Here is an 18,262-nt window from a genome sequence, read left to right as displayed (position 1 = left end):
AGCTCAACCCCCTGTGTGAGATGCCACTTCTTGGGCAGGTTGTCTGGAGAAACCTGGCTAAGCATAGGTCTGCAGGCAAGCCAGCAAGTAGCATCCCTCTGTGATTTCTGATTAAGATTCCTGCTTGAGTTCCTGTCCTAACTGTTGTAAAATATTTGATTACACTATGTAAAGATATATCACTATGGTTAGTTTAAGAAAAGTAAATGGTCAATGGGCAAGAGGTATAGTTGAGTCTTCCTGGACAGAAACAGCTCAGAGAAGAAAAAAGGTGGGGTTGCCAGGGAGATGCAGAGGAACTATAACATGTAGGAGAAGAGGTAAAAGTCATGAGTGGTAACACATAGATTAATAGAAATTGATTAATCTAAGTTATAAGAGCTAGTTCAAAACAAGCCTAAGCTAAGGCTGCACTTTCATGATTAATAATATGTCTCTGTGCCATTGTGAGCTGGTGGCCCCTCAAAAACTTCATCTACATATGGTGCCCAATGTCTGGGCCTGTATTTTCATATAGGGCCTGAGAAAGTTGAAAAAAATAAAAGAAAAATGAACACAGCTTTTTAGTAACCCAGTGCTTGTACAGAGGCATGGTTCTGCTGTATAGTGAGCACTTGGGCAGCTGGCAGGCTGAGTAGAAGCAGGACGTTAAGTAAAAAGGCTTGTCACAGCCCAGCAACTTCCCAGAGCTGAGGCAGTTAAATGCAGCTCCTAATTAAACAGTTCGTGCCCAGGCCCTATGGGCATAATGCTCAGTTCTCACAGGCACAAGAACCAGCTGCCATTGCCATGTCCTAAAGGAAAAAACAGGGCAGCTGGCTGGTTAAGGTTTTACTCACATGATCAGAATTCCCTGCAGACATACAAAACATCAGGTTCAGACCAAGAAAACCTCTAAATAGATACAGTATGCTTCAAAAATGTGCTTAGATGTTGAAGAAAGAAAAGAAAATGGGTATAGGCAGTCAAAGAAAAAAAGCAGTTTAAAATAATAAAGCCTTTAAAGAAAGAGTAAGTAATGTAAAAAGAATAAGCCTTGTAAAATGGTAAATACACAGGGTGCCTGGATTCTGTATGGTGCTTTGTTGACATATGGAATGGATAGAGGTTTATATTATAGTTTGGTTATACAATCCACAAGGACTTATAAAGTTGAAAGATGCCTTTTATCTGTCATACATAAAAAAATTATCTTTAGATGACTTGTGCACACCACACATTCCATACTTATGTTAATGAAGACATATATGTTACCTTTAAAAGTAAATGTTTCAGAAAAAATAAAGTCAGGACTTTAGATAATCTTTCTCTACACTTTTCCATCACACAGAGACTAGACAACAAATGATACAGTTAACTCTCTCAGAATTTGATCATTATCCCAATTTTCTCAGAGTCCCCTAAAGATGTCATGGCCCACAGACAACAGAAAGCTGTCTGGAGAACAAAACACACACGTTCCCAAGAGGTGGAATAGGTGGCTTTGGTCATTCAATGAATTATGGATTTTTATTATTGTTTGGGGGAGTTGGTTACAAGTTGTTGGTGGTCACAGTCAGAAAAAAAAAAGCTAAACAAAGAAGATTAGATTCAAAAACCTCTTTCTGAAGGAATAAGGGGATATAGTATAGAAATGATGGGATAAAAGGGTGGATTACTGAGTCTACTTTTGAACAACCACTAGTCTCAAGTATTTTATATTGGTATGAATTTTTGTATATTAATACAAGTTTAAGGTTATTTTTATTATACAGAATATGTTTCTACTCTTGTTTAAGGTATTGTGCCTATGTGGCTCATTTAAAAATGTAATACATAATAAAAAAACAGGTTAGTAATTATCAAACCTATGGTCATGTTAGGTATGTTTTCAAGGTCAAACAAATATATGTTAGATAACAAATAATCTTCAAACACTCCAAAGACCTACAGAATATGGCATCTAAAATGGTTTAATAACATAAGGCTTTTCATGACATTAAGGCATGTTTGTGCTCAGAAGCATCAAATTACTTCAAAAAAATGATGATGGGCATCAAAAAACCTCCATGTGGTGCTTGCTTTTGTTGTGTAAAAGTTAACCCATAGGCAAGAAACTTCCCTTGACTCTACTTCTGACAGTATGCTGCCCAAATTGGATGAGCAAGACACAAAGGAAAGTGACTGAGGAACTTTGCCAAGACAAGGTCAGACACTCCTTTAAAATTCCTCCTTCACAAAAAAAAAAAAAAAGTCTTTCAGGAATTCTAGATTTGCATGTCAAAGATAGATGCCCCAACATTTCAGAGAAAACTTAATTAGGTGACTGTCTAGGCAGCCAGATACTTCTGTCATTCCTATAGTTTTGGAAGATATTTGCTCTTCACTTCCTGTTTACTCAGAAAATATTTTATCCTTCTCAGGTCTCTGATGAAGTTGAAGGTGAGGTAATTATAGTTGCAGTTTTCCTTGTTAGCAAATTCATAAAAGAAATTTACAAAAGAGGCATAAAGTATATAATATTAAAAGACATAAAAACTTAAATTGTTTATCTAAGATAATGACTTCAGAACAAAAGATTATGTCTAGGTTGATAATACAAGTTATGACAGAAAGTGCAAAACTTTGAACTCACTAAAGATAGATAATACAGTACTTTCTCTAAATTTTCCAAATACTAATGGGCTAGACATTGCAAATGTATTTCTTACCTGATAATTCTTCTTATTGTATAGTTTTACAATGTGAGAGTTAAAACCCTTTCCTTTTATTTAGACAAAAAGGAGGAAATGTTGTGAGATAGTTTGTTAAACTTGTGTAAAAATATGCCACTGTGATTGCTTTAATTAAAAGCTAAATGGCCAATAGCTGGGCAGTATGTATAGGTGGAACTTCCTGGATAGAGAGAGCTTGGGAAAAAAAGAAAGACAAAGTCAACAGCCAGACATAGAGGAAGGATGACATGCAGGAGGAGAGGTAAAAGCCATGAGTCATGGGGTAATGCATAGATTAATAGAAATGGGTTAATCGAAGTTAATAGAGCTAGTTAGAAACACGCCTAAGCTAAGGTTGAACTTTCTTAATTAAAAAGTCTCCATATCATTATTTGTGAACTGGCAGTCCAAAGAAAAATCTGTCTACACCTGACTTCCCTAAGGGGTGACCATAACCTAAAAGTGGATCACAAACTGGTACCTGTAGTGGAATAATGCAGAGTCAACATGGTAAACAGGAAGTGACTGTGTTAGGAGAGTGTGATTGATGCAGACCATGAGAGGAAGATGGAACTCCACAATGGAACTAAAGAAGAACATGTTTGGAATGCAGGAGATCCTTTGAGGCATTTGACTTCATGTTTTCTTTTGTTTTTCCTTTTGTGAGTTTGTGGCAGGGAGCTGTGTTATTGTGCCCTATGATTAATATCAATGAAAAGTACAACAATCCAATCCAGGCAAGATTATAAATATTGCAGGAATTAAGGAAGGTATGGGTCACTCCTCTAAATAAAGAATCAAGCTAAGGTGCTTGCTAATGGTAGAGGAAGTGCAGAATAGAGAGTAGAAGAAGGTAGTTACAAATAGCAGCTAAAGTCATGTGACTGGTTTCAAAAATGAGGATGGAAATGACCACCTGTATAAATCCTTTTGTTGTCATTCCTATATACTTTTGCCGTGAATTCTTTCTTTCCAATGACAGCACTAGACTTTGAGCTCATTGAAGAAAGCCATCTAGTTTATTGCAGATCTCATGTAATTTGTACAGTTCTTGAGACAAGTTAGATTTCTCCATGTATATTTGTTAATAAAATATAGAAAGTAAGAACCCTTGTAGCCATCAAGTTGTTTGAACACAACTACGCTTCCAAAAATTACCAAATGAACTAGAGAACTCTATTTCACAACAGTGCGTTCTCATTTCTCTTTAAAACATTCTGTCTATAACCTTTGAGGTTCTTTTCAACCCATTTACTCTCTCATTGATTAAATGGCTCACTAGGAAGTTTTATACAGTCTAAGCCATAACACATTACTTATTAATCTCATTCAAATTAATGAGCTGTGTATGTTTCTAAGGGGAAAATGACTATTAAGAATTGAAATGTCCAAAGATGTGTAAGAGTAATTTGCATTGAGTAATCAAAAAAATCAGATTTCTCTAAACTTATTTAATATTTTTCTTTCAGTTGCCATAGGAATCCATTTGAACTACCATAAACAAAAATCCTAATGCTATGACAATAAATTTTTATAGTTTTAAAAAAGTAGACTTTTAAAATTCAAGTCACCAGTGAACATCTTTTGCACAGTGTAAACAAAGCTTACAAGGTAAACTTCCATTAAGAGGACTAAAGGAACAAGCACCATTGAGCTGTATTCTGCATCCATCACAGCCAGCTTTGGGAAGTATGGCCCTTCATGGAAATTATGCACATTTTCAAAAACTACAAAGCAATGACAAAAGAACAGTATGAAAAAAGATCCCTCTCATCTTCTGATCAAACAGCAGTTGAGTTCCTATGTGTGACGCCTTTGTCCTGAGCTAAAAGAATGTCTAGTCAAGAGTACAACTGTAATAATTAACCCGTAACAACGTTAATTGCATAATGCTCTGTTTATGCATGAGAGTTCTGCTTCCTCATGGGGTTCTCCCAGTTCCACAAACAACATATGATCCCCTGACCACCTAAAGTATGTGCTGTTGAGGACACATGTAGCAATGGAGGGGTGGGGGCATAGGCATGGGCTGCCTGGCAGCCTTCACTCACTCTCACCACACTTTTCCGGCATCCTGATTAAAAGAAAAGTGCAACCCCTAGAGCAAAGGCCACAGGAAAGGTGGCAAGGCAGTCAAGGAAAACCCTGCTTCCTGAGTCTGCGTAGCTGAATGTTGTAGCTACCAACCCTGGGAGAAAGACCTCTCTGAGGAGAGGATGAAGTGGCAATGTGTTTAGCATTGATGAAACACACAGAGAAAAACAAAAAGTGGCCACTGGGGCTGATTATGGTAGAATGGCCCTGAAATATCTATGAAATGATAAACCCACCTATGGGTTCTCCTTCTTTCTCCTTTCATGGGCTGGGAAAGCAGCCAATCAGAAGCTAGTGCAGGTGCCTCTTGCCTTGCTGCTGATTTGTTTGTAAATTGGCAAGAGAAAGTCAAAGGGAGGCAGGTGTCACCTCTTCTGGCCTATACAGACAGAATTAATGTTGATTATTTTTTGGTCACTAGCTAATCCAGCTGTAAATAATGCTCCCTTCCCACTCAAGTTCATATTTGCATTTGAATTGCCTGCATCAAAACACTGAGGTGGCTCTAAACTCAATACTCTCCTTATTGGGTTTTCAGTCTACAAATACCACCACCTGCTATTTATTCTCCTTATTTTGAGTACTATTTCATGGAGAAACAATATATCTAGATGAGTCTGTAAGACTCCATAGCTGATACACTCCATCAGGTGAACTAGGAGGGTTCAGGAGAGATTGTAGCTTTCTATTTAGCTCACCTCTTTCACTTACACAGGGCTGGCCATTGCCATTGAAGGATGATAGAGTCCCTCCATCTTACTAAAGGCAGTGGTGTGTTGTAGGGTAGGTATATCCAGTGTTTATAAGCAGGACTGAGGCCCAATTCATCAAAGATAAGAAAATTCAAGTGGAATAAGGCCTTAGTTAAGGCCAGATGGGGTCTCATTTGACCTTAGGTGAAGCAGATTTGGCCACAATATCCTTGAGTGTTCTATGGCTTTTCTCCACAATGTCCAGATATATGGGTTATAGGGGATGAGATTTATGGGTTATAGGGGATGCCAAAGGTGTGAATTATCCTCCAGGAACTGAGGAACTCGTTGAGTTGTTGGGAAATATAAATAGGGCCATTATCAGTCTTTATGGCCCATGGCACCTCCCATAACCAGTGTGGCCAATTTAAGGGCCTTAATAACATGGGAGGCCTTTTCCCCTGAGAGGGCCACAGCATACATGAAGGAGGAACAGGTATCTACCATGACAGGAACATAGCAGAGACTACCAAACAGAGGGTGGTAAGTGACCTCCATCTGCCAGATTGCATTGGGCTGGAGCCCTTGAGGGTTCACACCTCCTTAAAGAGGGGGCCCAAGAGCATCAGAGGAGCACATGGTCTAAGTGTTTACATAGAGAAATGGAACATTACGGGAGAAGCTTATGAATGACCTGGGAGGAGAGATGAAGTTGTTGATGAAGTGCTCCTGCTTGTTCACGTAAGTTAAAGTCTACCATCATGGTCATGGTATCAATTTGATCATTGTCTCTGTCCAGAACACCTGGGAGTCCAGTGTGTGGGTGGATTTGAGAAATATACCAAGGGCGGGCTCTCAGGGATAATATATCTTATATGGACAACATGGTCACATATGAAGGATTTGTTCATTCTTTGACTTAGGAAAAGAGCAGAAAACAAATGACCTGGACCACATATTGGCTGTCAGAGAAAATAATGACAAGCTCAGACTGATATTCCATGAGGACCTTCAGGAGGGCTAGCAGTTCTCCCAATTGTACAGTCAGGGTTGGGCGATACATGGATCACCCTGGATGCTGAGTTAATATCCAGAACCTGTGTGGAACATTGGCCATAACTAGAGAGAAGGAACTTGTTTGCCATCTAGATCTTTCTAGTGTACTAAGTGAACAACAGCAGAATCGGAAGGCCAATCCTGCCAGGGATAGTGAAATAGGGGGCTGCTTTGTTATTGATATTTATGCACCCAAAACCCCTTCTCCACTTACCCCTTATCAACATAATCATTCTAAAATTGTGGTGTTAGTGATATGTCCAGATCAAAGAAAGGAAACTCATTTCTAAGACACCTATTCAGACAGGATATTCATGAGCCAAATTCTGGCCAAAGAACTACAAACGGAAAGTTTTGGCCAGGTCTGAAATCTCCTTGGAAAGATCACATTCCACTGATGTGGCTTGGCTTTGTTCATTTCCTTCTTCCTGTCTGTAAAACAGAAGCAAAAAAGCGAAGCCCCACCAACCAGCCATCGGGTGACCACAGTAAAAGGCATACCTCTAGGGTGGGGGAGATGGCTAACGTCGGTAAAGCACCTGCCCCACTATCATGGGGCTTATGTTTCAATGCCCAGCACCCACGTAAAAGTGAAGTGTTGTGGCACACATCCGGAACCCAGCATTGGTGACAGTACACAGGGAAGAGGGAGCAGAAGAAGGATTCCCAGAGTTCATTCCCAGCCAATCCAGCCCATTGGTGAGCCCCAGGCTCAACAAGAAACCCCTCTTCAACAAATAAAAGGCAGGGTACAATTAAGAAAGCCACCTGACCTCTGGGCTCTGGGCTCTGAAGGTGCGCATGCTCACAAGTGTGTCTCAGTGCCTAACTCATGTACATGGGCGTGTCCCCAGTCACAAGTAAACACCATGGAATGACACAGCTCAGCAGGAAGTATGATCTCTAAGCAAGCATGCTTCATTATATAGTTGCATATCTTTAAAGAATACCACTGGAATTTGACCTAGGGCAGAGTTTCTTGCTTCCTAAATTCATGCTCTTTCTCTGCTGGACAATTCCTTCCATAGGAGTACCAACACATTGTGCGGGACCAGTGAGAAACCACACTGGAAAGCCTAATGATACCCTTGCCTCCAGAGAAACTCCCCCTTCAAGGGGTCAGACACATGTATACACACAGACCAGGGCCATAGAAGAGGCACAGTTGTGTGGATGATACAAAAGGCCATGGCAAAACAAAGGAGATCACTACCCCCAGACAGTTCTCTGATGTCATTGAAAATATTGAGTTACTAATTGTCAAAACGTGCAGGAAAAATTTCAGGAAACGAAGCTGTTGTTCCCGAATCCTCTGACGTCTTTTTCCTCTGGGGTGGAGGGGCAGACAGACGATGCCTCCTTGTGACCTGTACATCTCTTCGTGCCCACTCTGCAGCCACTCGTTCCCTTGTTCATCCTGTTCATCCTCTTGATGTAGAGAGGCGAGAACTATTCCCCAGGCACCGTTCTTACAGTTTGCCCAGAAGCCCTGCTCTGTCAGGACTCAGAACCTCGCCCGAGTCCATTCTGCAATGAGGCTGTCTCCACACTGCCTGCCTTTGTTTACATCAGACAACTCCTGCGTAGGACAGCACCTGGGGTGAGACAGTGAGGCCTGTCCCTTTATTTACACTGTCTGCATCAGACCCAAGAGCAATACATCCCTTCTCTAGATTTGCCCCACCTTCTCCTCTAACTGTTCTTCAGGTTACTTCTTCAATTCATGAGCCTAATATACAGACTCGTTTTGTTGCTGCCAACCAGAAAGATAAGTAAAAGAATAGACTAGTTTTTTGTTTGTTTGCTTGCTTGTTTGTTTTTTTGATGGTTGCCTGAAGGCCCTTCTCTTCCTGTGGAAGAGCGCATTTCCTAAGATTCTAAGAAGAACAGAACGAGAATGCTGCATTGCTCTTCCTTTTGCCTCTGACTGTGCATTATGGAACCATCTCCCTGATCATTAGACCATCAAGCCTTCCTCCGGTGGCTCCTACCCGTGACAAGAGTCAATGTGGAATCGCTTGACACCTGTAAAGCAAAGACGGGCTTCAGAGAAATGGCACAGCCCATAACAATAACAAAACAAGCAAAGATTCAATTCATTTCATTTGTCTTCCCATCGTGGCATAGACTGTTTTATGCCCACCTAAGAACCGCCTTTTGTCTTCATGATCTCTGCATCAAGGACTCCCAGGTCACTTCTCAACACGTTGTCCCTAGCTGTTCCATTTGTCACCGTAACTAGGTGACTTGAAGGGCACTAGTCTGTTGAAACAAAGACAGTGAGTTCTTAATGTGACTAAGCCGGTAACGTCTGGTGTGACCTTGTAGGATAAGCCAGTAACAACTGATGTGACCTTGTAGGATTTAGCCAGGCCCTCTCACCCTAGAACCGCAGCAGCAAACACCTGCCTTGCTCCCATCGAAACAAGCAGATTTTTCAAATGATGAAAGACTTTGAATAAACAAAGAAGTCTGAGGCTGTGTGACTGCTCCCAGGCACACTGTATTTCCAATTACAGGGTGAGTCAGTCTCTGATTAATCACTGTGAGAGCAGCAGTCCCTCCCTGGGAAATGCAGCCAGGAGCATGAACACTCCACGATGAAATATGAATTGAAATCTCACTCACATGACTTGATCCAAAGATGCTATTAGATGTTTTCATTGTCACAACACGTGCAGGAACTCTGATGTCTTCACAGAACACTGAACACTGAGAATCTTGGCAGAAAGGAGGCAAAGAGGAAAATCAAATTGGTACCAGCAAGAATGTATGCTATTGTGATTTAGAAAGTAAAAGCCATAGTTATCGACAACATTTCAGCCTGCCAATGTAAACAAGAGGTGCTAAATGTTACTTTTAACCCAGGAACGGTTTGCATTCTTATTTGATTGTTAGGGGTACTTCATACCTCTGACATAACCTCCCCACTGTCCCCCATGCTTCACGGTCTACTTCTTACTTCATCCTGCACCAGCAGTTGAGAGGTGGAAGGGTCCAAACTTGGTTTTTTATTTTCCTATCAATTAATTTGCATAAAAAAGTAAAATAGTCTCTTGTCTTTTGTTATTTTCTTAACCCCAACATTGCTTCTAAAAAAAAAAAAACTCATAAAAAAAAAAAAAAAAAAAAACTCAAAAAAAAAAAAAAAAAAAACAAGAGAAACTACCAAATGAAACAAGAGTATGTATAACAAAAAGTGGACAGGTGACATATTTTTTTGTCAGGGGAAATCATAAGTTACTCTGCTTAATGTGTCAAGAACATGTGCACGCGTGCAAAGGCTATCATTTGAAAAGGCACTATATGCATGTTTGTCACAAGTAAACATGCTGACAAATTCAGTGCCTAGCAAATATTATGTCAGAGAACAAAAGAGCAAAACTTTAAAAAGTGTGCCTTCACCACAACAATGAAACCTCCTTTTTAAAATGACGGATTCTATTGTAAAATCCAGTTCACAGCTATGTCTTTAATATCCCCCCAAATCAAAGCTGTTTACTGACAGAGTTTGTTCAGAAAATTATGGAAAATGTCACAGATATAATATGCCCTACCAAAGGCAGGGGAGGATGTTTTTTAAATCTGTTTTCCTCACCAGGCTGTAGCCAGACAAAGTGAAGAAACTGGAAGATCAATCAAATCAATCTGGAGAGAGGGAGCTGCTAATTTTAGACACTGTGCCGTGCCTCGGTGATGGATGCCGGCACAGATGCTACAAGTGTGGCCCGATTGACATTTATATTAGCGGTACTAGTGACACATCTAACATCGCTGAAGAAATGGCTTTTTTTTTTAGTCACGTTAAAATATATAATTAAATCAAAGATTTACACGACACAGTAAGAAATGTATGAAGGTGGGTGTTTTCTGTCCAGTGTCAACACGTCTGGTGTAGCTACAGATGGTGTCCCAACGATGCTAAATAAAAGAGACTTGCAAAATTAACAGAAGATGGTGCATCTGCCTCCCCAAACTCCCACGTAATGAATTATTGCATAGTCCATTAAGAAAATGCATGCACAGACGCAATAAAGACAGATGTCATCACGAATATTGTCATCAAGGCTGAATTTCCTAAGGACCACGGGATTAAGTGGTTGCCAGCTCTGGAAATTCCTTAAAGTGCTGAAGTTTAATATGACCAGATTATCTACACATGAAGATGGCTAAATCAAGACCAAATGATGAAAATATGTCTTGGCTTGTGACCTGTCAAATTATTAATGTGCCAAAGCCAAAATTAATTGATGATGAAAATCAGCTTGCATATCTAACATGTGCAGTAAATGCAACTGGTCATTTTAATAATACAGTGTCTCAAATCATAACAGCATTCCAACTGAAACCAAAATTATGGCTAGATCAAAATAAGGCACAAATATGTATCTTGACACATTGACTTAGCATAGTCTTATCAAAAAAAGGAGAAAGAAAAATATAGTGGTTTTCAATTTAATGCAAGAATTTGCAAGCAAACTTCAAGATTCCTGTTAAAAATAATATTTTGAATTATTTGAGATTCCACTCTCAGTTGACACACACATGTTACCTGTTCATTTTCAAGTGGAATACATAGAGTTGCACTCTGACATATAATCTGAAGAGAATTTTAGTGATGTTCCTTTACTAGACCTGTGGTCCTAGATTCCCAGAGACAAATATCCCTTGCCAACTTCCAGTCTTGCTTTCTGACAGCACACACATGTACACACACACACACACACACACACACACACATGCACGCACACACACACTTGGGAACAGCTGGCTCTCAAGAAGTACAGATAAAGCAAAACTACAAGCAAACCATCTGAAGACCAGATGGAAACTCCCTCCCGAGCACCACAGCTCCTTCCACCCAACCAAATACCCATGCACTGGTTCCTCAGTTGTGAGGCCTTGAGCCCACTGACTTTATGTTGCCCTCTTTTCCTGTGCCTTTACAAAATTTTTTTAATCAATGAAGTTTTATTACTCAGACAGGTTCATTCTCTTTGTCAGTGAGCACGCATTTGGGATGGGATGGCTGGTTTTAGAAGACTCTCTGGATGGTTTCACCCCATCTTCTTCTTCCCTTACCTGTAATAATCCATAATCCCTTCGTGTTCTCCAGTGGAAGTTTTGGGTACAAATAAATATATATATGAATGAACAAACAAATCTGGAGCTTGGACACTCAGGTGGTCCTAGCATTCCTCATTGGGTGTCCTTCTCCATGAGGCCACCAGGGGGCCCTTGGAAAATGTGAGTCATATGGCTGCACTCGGTTTGCAGCTCCTGGAATAAAAACCTTATGTGCCTGGGCATTTAGCAACTGTCCAACCTGCTTCCAAGGCCTTCTTTCTGCCCTGGCCTGTGAGCAGCAACTCTGCCCTTCTTCCTTTCCAAGCAAGTTCATGACACCAGGTCTGCACTTGCTCTAACTTCAGGTTGCCTACACCAGACAGTGGCATGGCTCACTTCCTGTCTTCATTCAGCTTTGTACTCAGACCTCGCCTTCATGTGGAGACTGCATAGGCCCACCCTATCATACACAGCCTTCTGAACCTCCGTTACACCACTCTGATTTTTCTCCACCGTGTCTGTGACCTATTTTGCCACTTACTGTTTACTCGTTTGTAAACTCATTCAAATGATTCCCTGACTGTTGGGAGAGTAGGTCTTGTTTGTCCATCAGGGCATGCATATTTCCAGCAACTGATCAGTGCATTGCCCAAAGTAGGCATTCGATGAATACATGCTGATTTAAAAAAAAAAGAAGAAGAAGAAAGAAAAGGAAGGGAAAATAGGGAAACAAAGGCAGGAGAGCAAGGAAAGAAAGAGGAAGGAGAAAAAAGGAGGGGGCAGAAAGGGAGAGATGCTGAAAACAGACTAGAATGCAATGGAATGGCATTTACAGAACCTTTCACAGAAAACGGGGCAGATGCCGCCCACCAACCCCATTTCCTGCCCCCTAGAACTTTGGATTCACGGACTCCTTCAGTCTCTTAACCGGCAGAGATTTTCCAGGAAGCGGAGTGCAGTCTTACACTGAACTCGCAGCTCTTCGCCACATCATGAGCAGAGGAAGTGAAAGGCAACCTTGAGAGCCCTTCTTCTTTTGTGATCATTTCTGCTTCCGTGTTAGGAGCTCGTTAAAACGAGCTCAGAAACCTCCTCCTCTCACCTGCATCAGAAAGGATGCCGCCCGTCACCTCCCTTGAAGAAGAAGGGAACAGCCCCTCCGCAGCCCCTTCTGTGGCCGCTTGCGGCCCCGCCTACTTGAAGACATTGGTCCTCTTAGTACTCCCAACCTTACCTGGATATCACCCCTTGATTTTACAAGCAAAGGCACAAACATAAAAACAGCGTACTCACTTCAGAACAGGAAAGCTAGAGAGAGCATGCTCAGGATCGTGTACTGGGTACTTCCTTCCTCAAAATAACGTAGAACAGTGTGATAATTGAGCCTTCACGTTTTTCAAGGAAAATGACTCACATTTTAACCTCTTAGATTGGTGCTGTATTTCCTGCAGACTTCGGGAACCCGAAACAGCTGTTCTAACCTAAAGAATAGTACTACTGGAGTTCAAGTTTCGTGCCCAAAGCTCCAGTGTCATCCTCTGCCTGCCATGTGACCCCTATAAATGGCTTCTCCTCGTGTAAGATACTGGCTGATATGGTTAAAACACTTAAGGCATTATGCTTGTGGACATGTAATATAAATAATATTTTATATTAATTGTGATGCATATTAACATAATTAAAAACAAATCTGAAAGGAGAGGGTAGTGGATAAAGAGAAGAATGTCAGATCACCTGGAGTCAATCCAACCTTAATATTTATTAGCTGTTTGTCAGGCAAGTTAATTAATCTCTGCCTCGTGTCCATCCTGTGTAAAGGACGGTGCTACTTCGTGCTGAATGAACAGGGAGAGGAGAACTAAGAAACAAAGAGTTCAGTCACAGAGCACTTCAGCATGATGGATTCCATGACGGGAAGCAGGGGAGACTGAGGAACTACCACACAGGTTTGAGGAACCCCACAGCCCAGTGCAATGACAGATCATGAAGAAACTGGGTCACTGGAGTCCCTGTGGTCAGCTTCATCGAACTCCCTGAGAGATAAACAGGATGAGGACCAGGAATGGATCACTAACGTGAGTACCGTGGAAATAACGGCACCTTGACAGGAATCAGTCTTTGCGGGGAATGCTGAAGACACACAGAGAGAAGAGAAACCAAAGACACCGGGCATCAGCCCCTGTCAACAGTCCCTCTGCTTTGACATCTGCATTGTGCTTATCAGCATCTTAATTCCATGACCGAGCAGAACAGTGTCTAGTCTCATCTTGTCTTGACAACCTTCCTCCACCTCTCCTTTTACCACAGCCCTGCAGAAAAGCTGGGCTAAAGAATTTCTTCTCTGAGTCTACACCTGCCCATCTGAACATTGCCGAGGGAGGAAAAACTTACTAGGACACAGTGAGACGGCTCTTCCGAGGCGTTCCACAGCAAAGGGAATTCATGACGAGGCATGCTAACCACCGAGAGAACGAGGCAAAGACTTGACTTTGCACGAGAGAAATACCATTGTGTCTGCATGTCGGCGGGAGGAACCCAGTAAAGCGTAAGGCGAAACGCGGAGAAGACAGGTGGAACGTAGCTCTTCTGTAGATACAGGCTGTGAAACCGAGTGAGGGCTTAGATGTGGGGAGATGTGCGGTGAGAGTGTTACTGAAGTTCTTGCTACCGCTTCTGCTTTCGCGCTGAAGAGGTTAAAGGGGGGAGGGTGCAAGTCCTGAAGTGAATGCCTAGAAGGATCAGAGATGGGCTTGGCCACAAAGACTGCGCTTGTGGATGTTTGGTCACAGTAACGCGAGACCAGTCAGTGTTCGCTGTCAGGTTTTCCCCCAGCAGTTCTGAAATAGATCATCATTGGACGCTGAGAGAAGAAAGCCATTAAATGTGATGAGGATGTCCAAAGGAAGGTCCATGTCCAAAGGTTCTGATTTCATAGCAGTAGGATGGAGGAGCCAAAGGCTAGGTGAGTGGCCATGGAGAACTCAAAGAACAAAACGTTGATGTTACGGAAGCTTTACGCGTTCAGTAGCCTTCACAAAGTCTGGATACAAACAAAACCTTGTAAGATGCTAGAAGCAATCACTGAAAATTAATTGGATCCAGTTTTCTTAGATGGTTTATGTTCATATTAAAATTGGCAAGAGCCATGAGCATATTGGATGTAACAGGAAGGAAATAAAAGTAAAACTGGAGGAAAGTAAGAGGAAATGCCTGGAGGGTCATGTGACCGTGATTAAGAGAAAGTGGGGAATAAATGATGATGCAAGATTCAAGATTAAACGTTGGAGATGGAGGGTTGTGTGGAAACAGCAGTAAAATTCTCCACATGAAGGTTCAGTGATGAAGGGGAGGGGGCGAGTGACCAGCATTTGACATAGCTGGACACAGGAAGGTTGACAGAACAAGGCTTCCCTCAGACTGAGGAAAAGTAAAGCCTCCAGATAATAAATTGAAGACGTGGGAGGCTTTGCCTCTAACAGAGCCAGAAGGCCAGAGGGAAATGTAGAATTGCAGGGACCAGAGCAGGAGGGGAGAAGAGAACCCAGTGCGAGCATATGGTCCTCTGTGGGGTTTAGAGAGCGGACGAGGAAGACTGACCTGGATATCTGGGGCCTTCTTAGAGAGCTGACGGAAATAGATGCAAATGGAATAATGAAACAGACACAGTGGACTGGAGCCAGATACTGCATGGCTGTGGATGTTAGCAAGGAGGGAGCATGGATCTCTAGGGCTTCCTTACAAGGAGGCTAGAAGACTCTTGGTTGGATGCACGTGGTTTAATGCAACAGTTGTCTTAGTCTCTGTCAGTGATGGGACAGTTTTCTTTTAAGCACATATGAGCTGTACTGGCTCCTACCATGGGACTTAAGAATCCTGGGATTGGTAGATAGCACAGAAGCTGTCCCTTCTATCCAATGTCATTGCTGTTCAACCAATGTGATGACTATAGTAAAGAGAATTCTGAGAGTTAGAACACACAGTGACATCATGAAAAAATGGCAAAAATAAATTTTTCCCCCAGAAATTTCTGCCTTGTCTATTTCTCTCCAATGTGGTTATCCAATTAACTTTCTTTTCTCCCAATGAATACGTCCTTGCACAAGGAAGAAATGGTATGGGAAACTGCATCAGCCAAGTCCCTCAGAACCACCCAAAACACACATGAAGGGGATATTAACATAGAGACACTTCCAAAAGGAAATTTAAACAAGGAACCATGATGCACTCTGGGGACAGCCACAGTATGGAATGAATGCATTCCTCAATCAGGCCTAAGAACCAGCAGTACTTGTTAGGTTTGGATGCGGCTATAATCCTCCACACAGAAAATGCAACCATTGCCCATCCATGTGTTAACAAAACACACTCAAAACGAACCACACAGCACTTCATCTTCCTTCCACCTCCTAAAATCCTGTTGATGCCATCCATTGTCCAAACCCAACTGAGGACCAGAGAGCACAGAAACTCATTATTGTCCTCATTAAAATCACCTTCCTGTGCTGACACCAGGATGAAGAGAAGAGAAGACGGGAGAATCATCTAGACAGACTAGGGGGAATTCTTCTATATGTCAAGGCACATGAGACACTTCAATAAAACATAAGAGACAGAAAATGAAGATAACTAATGACTGAGGACGTGAAATGAAACAGAGGGTGTTTTTGGTTGAATATGAGATATCCCCCTTAGGCTCATGCCTTTAAAACTTGTTACCCAGATTAAAACCTTATCTTGGGAGGTTATTGTAGGTTCCAAGAGATGGATCCTTGAGGGCTATAACCCAGACCTACTTCTGGGTTTGTCTATCTTCTTCACTCTTACATGACGTGACCAATTACCTCACATCTCCATCACACAGACACAAGCAAGCCCCAATGCCATGCCTTCCCTGTCGTGATGGACTCTTCTTTCTGAACTGTGAGCCATAATAAGCCTATCTTCTCAAGTTGCTTCCATTGGGTATTTATTCTGACATGCTAAGAAAAGCATCCAGTACAAAGGACATCTGAGTCCCAGGAAGAAAACTGAAGATGTACTGCTGAAGAGTCTGTGCCTCTGTTCTGATTCCCAGCATCCCTAATATTGGGAATCCTCATGAACCAAAATCAAGAAAAAAGATCCCTTGGTTAGAACATTTAGCTGTGTGTGAAAGGTGCTGAGCATCAGAACATAATGATTCAATGCCTTCTAGGTTCTAATGAAAATATTTAATTTCATATATTCTACATGGTCAAATAATGAAAATGTGGACAAATTGCTGATGATATATGGCTCAGTAGATATTTGTGTGGCATGTGTGAACCCCTAGATTCAATTCCCAGAATCACATAAACCAGGTGCACTGGTACATACCTGTAATCCTAGTACTGTGGAAATGGAGGCAAGAGAAACCAGAAGTTCAAAGTAACCTTTGGCTACATGGGAAGTCTGTGGCCAGTTTGGGACACAAAACCCTGTCCAAAGGGGGATGCAAATGTGGACCATCTCATTTCCACTACTTCCCTTCAAAAATGTGTGCCTGCTTCCCATTCTCCCATCTTACTCAGAAAAGATAGACCTTAATTTGGACACCCTGCATGCATATATTCACCACACACACACACACACACACACACACACACACACACACACTTTATAACTGAATCGACTCATTCTCTGTTCTTTTATCAGCCCGTCCTTTACATTCCTAGCGCCTTTCTTTCAGCTTTCATTATCATAATGGCCTCTTCAGTGGGCTCCCTCTCCATTTCCCAGCACATCAATCAATATTCACTCTGCTGCCAAGGGACTTTTCTACATTTATATTGCATAGTCCCTTAATCTTCTTTGAAACTCATCAATTGATCTCCCTTTCATAATAAAACCCAAATTCCTTAGCATGACACATAAAAGCCTAAACACACCCCCAGAGGTGTCTTATGTTGCAGTCACACCAATCCCTAAGCATTTCTCCAATAAAGAAAAATTTTATACTTTATATTGGGAATCAGATATAATAAAATCAATTAATTATAAACCCTGTTTGCCTTGTGAAAGCCGTCATTGATTACAAGTCAGTCTGTACTAGGAATTAATAACTGACCAACAAAGAAGGAAGGAAAGCGAGCCTCCCACAGACAAAGCATGATAGCACATGTCTGTCTTGAGCATATGGCCAGGGACTCTGCCAATCTCCTTCTTTGGAATTCTATTCTTGGGTTCTGTTTCCCTTTGGCATCCATGATCAATGCAGGGAGCACTTGTGTAAGGACAGGGCCCAGGGACAGAGAGACAAAGGCTGTGTATGCCAAAAAATAAATACAAAAAAAAATTGGTTTGGATTTTTTCTATTTCGATCACTGTTTGCTTATAGTACAAAAATATGCTCAGAACAATGGCTCGTGTACTATTTAAATTTCTACAGGGAGGAACTGAATTGTATATTAAGATTTTGGATCTCTCTGTCATATAAACTGTTTCCATTGAAAAATTACAATCTAACTTTGATACTGGGGATTAGAAGAACTACCCAGCAGATGACCTCCTCTGCCTAGCTAACCAGCTGGCTTTCCATTAGCAAAAATATCCTTACCTTTGGAAAGCTATTTCTCTGATCCTTCCAGCAGAAATTCCGTATGTTTTCCATCTGCTGCCATGACACTCTGGGTAGAGTTCTCT

At 41.6% G+C, this 18,262-nt stretch overlaps 1 long non-coding RNA gene across 1 annotated transcript in view; it reads right to left on the bottom strand.

Annotated features, from left to right (window-relative positions):
• The window catches only part of LOC126509689 (uncharacterized), a 101,980-nt gene that overhangs the window by 41,037 nt on the left and 42,681 nt on the right, over window positions 1–18,262 (bottom strand). Inside the window, exons 7-9 of the long non-coding RNA XR_007594229.1 lie at window positions 9,164–9,255; window positions 8,679–8,797; window positions 8,527–8,560 (exon numbers count right to left, since the gene is read on the bottom strand). This is a non-coding gene — a long non-coding RNA (uncharacterized lncRNA). The remainder of the gene's footprint in view (window positions 1–8,526; window positions 8,561–8,678; window positions 8,798–9,163; window positions 9,256–18,262) is intronic.

The sequence above is a fragment of the Alexandromys fortis genome, unplaced genomic scaffold (assembly GCF_014885135.2).
Source record: "Alexandromys fortis isolate MF-2015 unplaced genomic scaffold, M_Fortis_MF-2015_v1.1 scaffold_87, whole genome shotgun sequence".
In the NCBI taxonomy this organism is placed as follows: domain Eukaryota; kingdom Metazoa; phylum Chordata; class Mammalia; order Rodentia; family Cricetidae; genus Alexandromys; species Alexandromys fortis.
The sequence above is the reverse complement of the archived record's forward strand: the minus strand, read 5'-3'. Positions and strand labels throughout refer to the sequence as shown.